Source organism: Bombina bombina, chromosome 3, assembly GCF_027579735.1.
Source record: "Bombina bombina isolate aBomBom1 chromosome 3, aBomBom1.pri, whole genome shotgun sequence".
Lineage (NCBI taxonomy): Eukaryota > Metazoa > Chordata > Amphibia > Anura > Bombinatoridae > Bombina > Bombina bombina.
In genome coordinates this window covers 182,029,970-182,042,479 of record NC_069501.1, presented here as the reverse complement: position 1 = coordinate 182,042,479, position 12,510 = coordinate 182,029,970, and positions in this window count along the sequence as shown.

Genomic DNA, 12,510 nt, shown 5'->3' with positions numbered 1-12,510 from the left:
CCAATATCTTCTGGAAATGAGTTCTAAAGTCCTTCTCTCCCCTGGGTGTCCAGCAAGAGGGGTGTCGTGATGCATCTGTAGGAGAAGTAGTCTTAGATTGCCAGGTACATATAACCTCTCTCCGTAGTAGAATAGTCCATCTGAATTCTGTATCAATCAGTTCTTAGGAAGGTGTTTGTCAGTAGGTAGTGAATTCTTAAATTCATTGATCAAGTAGGGAGACAATCCAATGAATCTTTCTGGTGGAATAATAGAAGAAGGGGCAGGAGGATAAGTTGGTCCAAGGTCTTTCCTTGAGAGAGCATCCACCTTTCCATTTTTGTTTGATGGTCTATACACTATGTGGTAGTTGAATCGTGTAAAAAACAAACTCCAACGGACCTGTCTGGAGGAAAGAGTCTTGTTAGATTGAAGGAATTCCAAATTCTTGTGATCCGTGTAAATGATAATCGGTAGCGTAGTTCCTTCTAATAGGTGCCTCCAATGTTCCAATGCTCTTTTGATGGCTAGGAGTTCTTTTCCCCCTATGGGGTAGTTTACTTCTGATGCATTTAATACCTTAGAGAAAAAAGCAACCGGATGCATGGGTTCAGATATTGAACTTTTCTGGGAAAGGATCGCATCAAGAGCGAAGTCTGAGGAATCGACCTCGAGAATGTTCTGTAGAGTCGGATTAGGATAACGTAGGATGGGCGCTGTAGTGAACTTGGATTTGAGGAGTTCAAAAGCTTGTGTAGCATCTTCATTCCAACTGAATCGAGTTGAGGAACTCGTAAGTTGAGTCAATAGCTTGGCTAGTTTAGAGAAATCCTTAATAAACTTCCTATAATAGTTAGCAAAACCGAGGAAACGTTGAAGGTCTTTTTTCGTTTTCGGTTGAGCCCAATCTCTTACAGTTTCCACCTTATTATCCTGCATGCTGATTCCAGTGGGGGTGATATGGTATCCGAGAAAAGAGATTTTGTTGGTATGAAACTCACATTTCTCCAGCTTGGCGTACAACCGATGTACTCTCAATCTGGAGAGTACCTGGCGTACATGGGTGACATGATCTTCATAAGTTTTCGAATAAATGAGGATGTCATCTAAATAGATAACAATACAAACGTCTAACAAATCCCTGAAGATATCATTAATAAAATGTTGAAATGTTGCTGGGGCATTACATAGCCCGAAGGGCATGACTAAATATTCGAATAACCCGTACCTTGTCCGAAAGGCAGTTAACCACTCATCCCCTTCACGAATGCAAACAAGATTGTAGGCTCCACGGAGATCTAATTTCATGAAAATCTTGGCATCATGGAGTCTCTCTATCAACTCGGGTATAAGAGGAAATGGGTATCGATTCTTTATGGTTCGCTGGTTTAATTCTCTATAGTCGATGATCGGACGTAAGGAAACATCCTTATTCTTAACAAAGAACATACCCGCACCAGCTGAGGATGTGGAGGGACGTATGAAACCCTTACAGAGATTTTCCTCCAAATAAGTCTTGAGATGTTCCAGTTCAGGTTGTGATAACGGATACAAGTGACCATATGGAATAGTTGAGCCAGATTTGATCTCAATAGGGCAATCGTAGATGCGATGTGGTCTTGATACTCATGAGGAATCTGGGGTATAAGCTCAGTTGTTTCAAGAAGTGACTATGAGGAGTAACAAGACTGTCGGCAGAATGGGGATCGAAGCGATACCTCCAAAGTTTCCCAGTTAATTCTAGGTTGATGTTTCCTCATCCATGTAATGCCTAAAACAATGGGAAATAGAGGTGAGGGTAAAATATCAAACTCAATTAATTCAGAATGACCACATGGTGTAGTGAGTAATAGTGGAACAGTTTGGTGAGTAATAGGACCACTTGCAATGGATGACCCATCAATAACACGAATTGCTACAGGTTTCTGCTTTAACACAAAAGGAATTTTATTGGACTTCACAAGAGCACTCTTTATAAAATTCCCATAGGCTCCTGTGTCGAGGATAGCTTCAGAGGTAAGCTTGCGACGGTCCCACTGTAAAGACATAGAGAGTATGCAGTAAGAATGAGTGTTATTTATAGTCTGTGAAGCACAAAAAGTATTCCACTTACTTTTCTTTGACTTCAGAAGCAATGGGCAGTCTTTGACAGAATGAGTTGCGTTAGCACAGTACATGCACAGTAGGTTCAATTTGCGGTGGGACCTTTCTCCAAGCGTCAGTGGACCCTTTGCGATGCCAACTTCCATAGGTTCTGAAGTAGGTCTTGAGGAGGGAGGAGGGTGGTTCCCAGTTGATTGAAGCCTGGGATATTGCTCCCCATGACTCCTTTCATATCTCCTTTCCCTTAACCGGCGGTCTGTTTGAATGACCAACCTCATTAGTGATACTAAGGTTTTAGGCATGTCGGTACGGGCAAGCTCATCCTTTATATTATCAGCCAGACCTAACCTGAACTGGTTGCGTAGTACAACAGGGTTCCATTGGGAATCGCGGGAGTATTGCTTAAATTACGCAATGTAATCTTCGACTACCCGCTTTTCTTGCTTAAGACCCCGCATAGCAGTCTCAGCAGATAACTGAAAGTCAGTGTCTAGATAACGCTCATCCATTTGAGACAGAAATTCATCCAGAGAGCCAAGTATGGGTTGATTAGACTCTAAGAATGCATCTGCCCACACCCTTGGTTCGCCTCTTAAAAAGGAAATCATGGTTAGCACTTTGACTCGCTCAGTGCATTAAGTTTTCGGTTTTAAGTTAAACATCGATAAGCAGGCGTTTTTTAACTGTCGGTATAGTTTCCTATTACCTGAAAAGGGTTCAGGCAAAGATACAACCGGCTCTGGGATAGGATCAGGTTGCTGCTGTCTTGAGGCCATAGAATCTCTAATTATTTTTCTCAGAGATTGGTTTTCAATTTCTAGGTCCCGTAGACCTTGTCCTAATTGGTCCACTTGCTGGGATAAGTTATAGACAAACTGTGGTAAGTCTGCTGGATCTGTACCCATGGCTTAGTAATTATGTCAGGATTGGCCAGGCAGAAATTGTTAAAGTAATTTGGCTTAGGTTTCTTATTGCAAATCTCAGCTGCAGACTTTGATGAATTAAGTTGTGTTTTGTATCACTTGCTATGTTACAACTACCACAGATGACTATAGTTGCTTTCAATAGCTCAAGTGATAATTTGCTACAGGGGAATCGAATATGTGAACAAAAGACACAGTTCACTGGTTGCCATAAAACCCCAACTAGCAATGCTATCTGTAAAGGACGGAGACTGTAAGATAAACTGTGGCTGGAGATGAACACCTTAGAGGATATTGGTCTGCTTGTAAGGAAACAGAAGAGTGGACAACAGCCTGCAATATGGTGTGAGTCTCTGAGCAGGCGTAGTATCTGTGGAGTGGAGAGAACAGAAAGGTCTGTGAGTTCAGTCTGTGTGACGTGTGACGTCACAAACGGATCAGCTGGATGTCAGCTTTGCCGAAACCGGAGCGATTCACTGATTCAGATGATATGCGGCTTGGATATGATTCCGGTTATAGGTGAGTGCTGTTAGACGAACCTCTGACTTAGTGAATTTGAGAATCCAGAATGTAGCAAGAGGCTGTGATGGTATCAGCTGTTAAGTTTTTCCAAAGTAACGCTTACACGCTGACTTCCTTTGTAAGGTTTTTAAGATAAAGATAACAGAGTTGTAATCCACTGTCCATAAGAAAACTTGTAGTGGAGAAGTATTCCTAGAATGGTGTTAAAGACAAAATATGTCCAGAGGTCTCAGGAGCTTAGAACAGGATGTTGTTTGAGGTAAACACAAAATTACTAAGCACTAGGAACAGGGCGTGCTGCTGATTTAAAGACAAACTGGAAGGAGTTTAGACATGGATAGGAAACACAAGGAGAATCCTGACATCTCCCCCTCCTCAAGACAGTCGCAGAGCGACTCAAGGACCCGGATGGATGGATAGGAAATGCAAGGAGAGTCCTGACACATATGTGATGTACTTGTCATTGGATTAAATCTCAAAGGCATTATTACATGTGAACAACATACAGTTCTTTTAGACACATGCCTGTGGATTGACTTTGGAGAGTCCACCAATTGGATAATATGGGAGTGTGTAATATGAATTAATATAAATGGCCACTCAACATAGGCTTTGAAAAAAGGCTATCACTGATATCAAAATAGATTAGGCTTTGGTAATCTTAAATATAATTTAAAAAATTCTTAACGGTTCAATCAATTACTATTCAAAATATATACACGGTAGATACTACCTTTCACATTAACTATTACGAATAGAATGGTATCTGACATAACTTTTTAAGAGTATGTTTTATGAATCTTTCTTTTACATTACAATTAAATGTATGTCATCGCAATATTAATAGACACATTCTTAATTGAACTGTTTAGGTTAGTGGAATACTAATGTTTGTCAGTGTGAAATGGACAGTCTACACATAAATCATGTTAAAATTCATTGACAGATCATACATCATGAAATTAAATTTTGGAATGTCAACATGATTATGTTCTATGTATACTTAGGAATGGCTGATAAGCTCAGAACAATGATGACATAACGAGATGGTCTGCATCTAGGCACTCAGATGATTAACAATGACTATCTGTACAATTATAAGATGATTATTGTGTGATTGGATGTAATATGCATGTGATATCATGATGTCATTCATGACAATTTATACATAAATAAGAAAATATATTCTTAATTTCTATGTTCATGCTGCATGATATAGAAAGGGGTGCAGTTGTGTATTGGAAACTTAATGGGAGAATATTCCTGAACAGGACCATAGCTGTAGACTTTCTTTTACATTACAATTAAATGTATGTCATCGCAATATTAATAGACACATTCTTAATTGAACTGTTTAGGTTAGAGGAATACTATTGTTTGTCTGTGTGAAATGGACAGTCTACACATAAATCATGTTAAAATTCCTTGACAGATCATACATCATGAAATTAAATTGTGGAATGTCAACATGATTATGTTCTATGTATACTTAGGAATGGCTGATAAGCTCAGAACAATGATGACATAACGAGATGGTCTGCATCTAGGCACTCAGATGATTAACAATGACTGTCTGTACAATTATAAGATGATTATTGTGTGATTGGATGTAATATGCATGTGATATCATGATGTCATTCATGACAATTTATACATAAATAAGAAAATATATTCTTAATTTCTATGTTCATGCTGCATGATATAGAAAGGGGGGCAGTCGTGTATTGGAAACTTAATGGGAGAATATTCTTGAACAGGACCATAGCTGTAGACTTTCTTTGGATTCCAAAATATGATTTTTAACAAATACACGTTATATACATGTTGTTAGATATATTTGAGTTTCCATCAGACTCCATAGGAAAATCCTTCTCCTCTGTCACACATATAACATCCAGATCTATAAAACATAATATGTTGTGTACACGTTAATATAAAATCTTAAAACATGTGCTACTGGTGCTCAAGGAAACACATCAATGTTACATTAAAAAGATACTGAACAAAAGTAATGCATTTCATAATTTATATGGAGCATGCAATTTAAATCAAATATATATTTCTTGATGATTAAGATTTCAATGTAATTGTATGAATTTTGTATATCATGAAAAAAAGCATAGTACACGGAACATTTAATGCTTATTATGCATGTATTGTTGTCTACATTTATACAAAATATCACCATGTGCTCTCCATGTTCTGAAGCATAAAGGTATAGACTAAGAAGCTTTGAGATTTTAATATTAAATTAATCCAAACAATATTTATAATTAGAGGAATACATTATAAGGGTTATTCAAATGGAATGCTCCATCATAATCATGATCTGAAAAATGTATGTTAATACACCATTCATGACGTATGAATGAGTAAATGGACTTACAATCATCCTGCAAAGGCAGGTCTTGATTGGTGCTGGATCCCTCCGGGTTTGTCACGTTAACTTCAACTATTAATGAAATAAATAAAAACGTATGTAATACAATTTATACATCTGCTTTAATAAACATATTTGGCATGAATAAAAACATAATCTAAACTATTTAAAATAATATATTTCCAAATGTGAAGAGTAGACCACTAATATGAACATTCTATGCATTAGTTCATCAAGGTGAGTGGAAAGAAAATGATGTCTTTCATAGATGTACTATTTCTTAAATGATTAGACATCCAATTCTTATCATATTCATCTATTCCAAATCTGAAAATATCTGTTGGTCCCTGTTTAAAAATAAATCCAGACAGACAATTAACACTTTGAATAACAACTGTTGACAACTAGAACATAATACATGTGGCACATATAGATAAGTTTGTGCAATGTACAGTAATGTGGTTTCTGACACAACACATATTAATCACAATGCAAGACATACGATATATTAAAAATATGTCATCATGGTGCTGTTAGAATATGCTTATATATAAAGGTAATCCGAGAGGGAAAAATGTTATTTACATCACAGTATTGTTTAATCAGAACAGTGTAATGAGTAAGAAAGATATTTTGTATCTTTAGATAAATACAATATCAATATTTGAGACTGTCGCTCTAAAGGAATTATCTATTGCATATGTTAATGTAATGAATCGGATAGAGAATGCAATTTCAATCTAATATATCATTTTCTCCTATCATAATGAATATTTAATTCTCCTTATCTCAATATTAATTATAAGAATAAAATATCTAAGCATATGAGATGTTTCTTTTGATATTCAGCACCTGTGTAAATATTTTTTATTGTTGTCTAAATGTAGCCACCAACTGCCGAGCATTACCCAGGTGCTGAATTCCAAATGTGCCAGACCATAAGATTACATTCAACTATAGATAGCAAGATTCTGAGGAATATCTTCAAATACAAATAAATTCAGATTTTGATTACAATGGAATTCAATCTCTGAATCATGAAATTTCTTTTTAAATACACTTTGAATTTAATTAGAGGATCAATGTTAATATTGATCAATGGGAATTTATTAGGCAATGTTATGTCCAAATGTGAAAGCCAAAAGTGAAGTATAATGAGAAGTACCAGACTGGGGCAAACACAAGCTTCAGGGTCCAGCACCAAGATCCATATCTGTAAAATATTAAAATCAGGATTGGATATCATTAATACAAATCATAACTTTGACACGAACAATCATACATTATTTTTGAATTTGACAAAGTAAAACATATTTTAATTCTTCACATGAGTTCCTTGTTTTTTAAAATATATTTATAAATAAAGATATCATGTATGTTTATTTTAAAGCTTTTATGTTGTTGGCTGTCCCTTTGAGTCATATTATGTATTCTTGCATTGTCATCAATTGTTATACAATGATTTTTCATTTACAAATGTATATTAATAGTATAGATCACTTTATTTATAATATTGAAACTCTTGAAACTGTATTCTTAACATTTATACAAATTAATGTATACATTTGACCAACATGTCTAAAGTAATGCAACTGTAACAGCAAACCCATGTCCACATCTCTGCGCAATTATATCTTTCATGAGCATTGCATAATAATTAAAATCGTAATTGCGCATCCTTGATTATGAATTTATTTTAATCTAGTAGTGTGATGAGTATATTATAGAAATCTTTCACATATATTTACATTTGTGTGTATCACAAAATTCAAATATTATCATTGTAAATATTTAATGATAAAAAATAATATTTCAAATATTAGTATGAATCAATTGGCAGAGGATAGAGATTTCACGGATGTGCACTTCCATTTTAGCTCTGTGACGCATATTTGTGATTGCGAAAAAAATAGCATTATTCCTATTTGATGTCTGACGAATCTAAATTCATATTTATACCATCCTAGGTAACGTCTGTTGTGAAATCTATATATGTTTAAAATATGACTGTATACACATTGCTTATATATATAATCAAATATTAAAATATTATATGAAGTCTGATCTTTACCTGGTACAGCCTCTGTCCCGCTTCCTCCCAGGTCACAGATTGGAGCTGTACTGGCCTCTGGGTCGGGAGTTTTATGGCCAGCAGCTGGGTACTGGGAGGGGGCCAAGGACTGGGGGGCTGCAAATCTCCGGGGGAAATGGAGATTGAGGAGGGCACATAAAGCCTCCTCATGAGGTTTGAGGACAAGTTTCCATGGGGGTGGGCCTAGATCTGCACCACTCTGGCGGGCACGAGTTCACTCCCTCTTGAGGTGGACTTTATGCCGTAGCTGCAACCTCATATCCCTGAATCTCTGGAACATTTGCTCAGGGGTCCTCTGGAAGTCTGCCGCCCCATTAACAAAGAGGGCGACAGATGCCCAGATGGCCTTTTGGACCGGCTTAGTCATCAACCTCCTCTCAGCCCCATAAAGCTGTGGATAAAACTCCTCGACCACATACAGCAGTGCAGAACTCTCCTCTCTAATGAACCTGGGAGTAGACATCCTGTAATAAGGCTTAGAGAACTGACAAAAATGGCTACATGTAATGGCCTTTTATATGGGGAAGTAAACATGAGATACACCATAGGACATAGTATCTGTACATTTGATTGGATAAAATACTGTAATTTTGTTATCATGTCTGTGAGGCCATACTGACTCAAGTCATGTTTGTGTGATGAACTCTGATTGGCCCTTACATACCGCCTAGGGGTGCTGTTACTACATTTGTCATGTAGACTTTTATTTGGAATTGCTGGAAATGTAATGCGTATGTGACAAAAATATAATATATTTAATTCATAAAATATTAATCTATTTTGTTGACATTTGAACTATATTTTATTTTTTATCACAATAGTAAATATAATCCAGACTCATTATTAAATGTTTATGAAAAAATTCAAAGTTTAATATTGATCAATAGATGTGTAACATTGTTCAAGATTTTGAAAAATATGTTTATAATATTTTTGAATCAAGAATGTTAATATTGTATGTATTCCTTGGTTCTTAAATGAATATTGTGACTCATTGTGAAGTATTTACAGTGCTTCTTTTTTTGTAAAACATTTTTTTTTAATTGAAGTTTTGGTACATTGACAAAGATAATGAAGGTATGAGACATTTACAGGCTGAGATGTTGCAGTAGTTGAACAATGAATCAATGCCTTGTGTAATGCAAACAAAAATACACATAACTGTGTGGGGAACACTGTTTGCAAACCAAGTATAAAGATTGAGACATGTGAGACAATAGTAAACAGGCAAGTGTCAACAATAAGGTAAAACATACAGAAATGAAACTAGACATGTGCAATTCGTTTCGGAAATTCAGAAAATTCGGCTAGGGGAGCTACAGTTCATTGAGGGAACCATGAATGCCAACATGTACTGTGACATACTGAAGCGGAGATTGAGCAGCAGGGCAGTATTCCAACATGATAACGACCCTAAACACACCTCCAAGACGATCAATGCCTTGCTAAAGAAGCTGAGGGTAAAGGTGATGGACTGGCCAAGCATGTCTCCAGACCTAAACACTCTTGAGCCTCTGTGGGGCATCCTCAAACAGAAGGTGGGGGAGTGCAAGGTCTCTAACATCCACCAGCTTTGTGATGTCGTCATGGAGGAGTGGAAGAGGACTCCAGTGGCAACCTGTGAAGCTCTGGTGAACTCCATGCCCAAGAGGGTTAAGGCAGTGCTGGAAAATAATGGTGGCCACAAAAAATATTGACACTTTAGGCCCAATTTGGACATTTCCACTTAGGGGTGTTCTCACTTTTGTTGCCAAAGGTTTAGACATTCATGGCTGTGAGTTGAGTTATTTTGAGGAGACAGCAAATTTAAACTGTTATACAGGCTGTACACTCACTATTTTACATTGTAGCAAAGTGTCATTTCTTCAGTGTTGTCAAATGAAAAGATATAATAAATTATTTACAAAAATGTGAGGGGTGTACTCACTTTTGTGAGATACTGTATATATAATGACATAGTAATGAGAGGCTACCCCCATAATAAAGACTGTTAACTTATAATATTATACATGTCAGGATTAACAGTGAGACATTGTGCATTGAAATAAAGAATTGTTGCCTCTATAAGGAATTGCAAAAGTTCTATAATATATTTTTTACACCCATACATATTCAATATCAAACAATATAGAGAGTTTATGTAGGGCTGCGTGAAGCTGTAGTGATAGTGTAGTGAGAGCGGCATTTGTTATCCATGATCCCACGTATTTAGACCTGATCCCCTGGGTACGGGCCCTATACCCAGGTGATAGGTGAATTAGCAATGTTAGTATTCAGCTTAACAGGGTTCTCATTAGTCATGATATAGTTCACAGGATATAAAAGAGCATATGGTTTGAGTAGGGATAATAGGCATCCTCCTTTCTCTCACTGAGTAGTATTGTAGTTTATAAATATATTGTACAGAGGGATATCACAGTAACGCATACCATTAAGCTGGCGGTAGTGTCTTGCCCATTTTGGGATATCGTTTAGACCTACTTGTTATATGGTCCACATTCTAGAAGTGACAGTAGGTAACTATGTAGGGGGGGAGGGAGGAAATCAGTTGCAATGTATAGGGTTTGTTGTCTTATAAGGTATAACCATTATTCATAGAGGGGTATCTTTATTGGATAATGCCTAGTCGTCGTACAGGGTGAGTAAGTATGAGCACGCCTGCGACAAAACTATGCGAGATGGGTATAAAACCTCTGTATTCTAAGAATCATAGGACCCATCGAGAGTAATAAGGAAAGGCAGAGAGCGTTATAATGGGCTGTGAATAAACTGTCACTTGCAATTAATAAACATTTGTAAGGCTGTGCAGAACTCAATGGAGGGGTGTAGATATATAGCTCAGAGCAATAAAAATCACTTTGGATTAGTCCCTCATGTGACAATATAAAGCCACTCCTGGACTTTCAGTGATAATATAATTGGCTCTTTCATGAAGATATGTGGCCCTCCATAGTAGTTTATATAGTGGTAGGAATCTTTTAAGGCCAGTAAGCAGCGAATGAGCCTCTTCTATTTATTTTTCTTAATTATTATGCGAGCAAGCATACTCCTGTGCTTAAGTGGTCACTCCACATTATCTGATATATTTAGTAAGTATTGAATATATGTTTGGTGTATCGGTGAAAAGAGATTTGTATAAATCCTTCTATCATTTCAACTAGTAAAATAAAAAGAGAGTTAGCTGCTTGGGCCCCTCACCATATATTTCATACTGTAAAGTGAAGGTACCTAAGTAGCTCTAGGGATCAATACTGTTATGTTAAATTGCAATATAAGTCCCAGTATACCTCTCTGTATAATATAGTCCATTATCCCTACTATGTAGTGTAAGTATTGGTGCCTAGAGAGTCAGGAATTCCAAGAGGTTGCTATAATATATGTGCACACCAAACCATGCTGTGAATGTCAGGGATACTAAATGTTAAGGTGGTGATCTTTGGAGTACACCTCCAATCCAGCTGGACATAAGACATAGCATGCAAGGAGAGCTCTAACATTACCACTAGTGGTTTAAATTAACTGGTGTCTGCTTGGAAAGTAAGGGGGATAAGCATATATTATGGTAAATGAGATAAACTTAATGTAGTAGTATGTACACTGTAAATAAACAATAACTTGTAACATGTGTGAAATATATTTATCAATCATCCTAATAGGAAACAAACACTTGTGAGGGAGTTAAATACGCTAAGCCATTGGTGATTCCTGTATAACTGCATGAAACAGGTAATAAGATGCATAGTCTAGGTATATTTTCTATAGTGGATCAGAAAAAAATATGACTATCTGCAATATAGAGAGCTATTCATAGGTTCCAGATATATATCACATCTTATACAAGGAACTAGACGTTACAAACTTTTAAGTCAGGTGCGATTCAGTCTTAGATTAGTGAGTTTCTTAGGTTTAGCCTACCGCTGAGCGATACCATGCCTGTCGCCATAACTCCAGCTGACTCGAGGGTAAGTGGGCTCCCAAAATTTTGTGAATCGCATGGTCGAATAATGGAGATGTCAACTCCACGCAATAAATCAAGGCCTTTGCGGTATTCATGTGACTGGTGTTTTCAAAATATGTGCCGTTTTTATTCCCTTTCTTTTTTAGAGGATTATTGTATTCACATCGATTGTGTGCTAAGTGACGTGAAATTATATTTGACTTTTCATAAATGTGGATCTAGTGTTGAAAGATAGGTTTACCACGCTATATTTCAATAATGGTGAAATGCGTTCTTTGTATTTATAATGGACGTTACTTTAAGAAAATAAAGGAACATTTTTTTATTTTATATAAAATAAACTTTTGTTCCTTATTTTCAAAGGATACAATAGAGCATGTATTTGTCTGAAATATTTACATAAAATACATTTTTTATTTTCATTCTCATGGTGTATTTATTGTTAAGGAGCAGATATACTATACTGTGAAGTATCTGAAGACATCTGGCTAACCACTGCAACTATGCATTGTTGTCCACCCACAAATAAGCAGATATCTCCCAGTAATGCTTT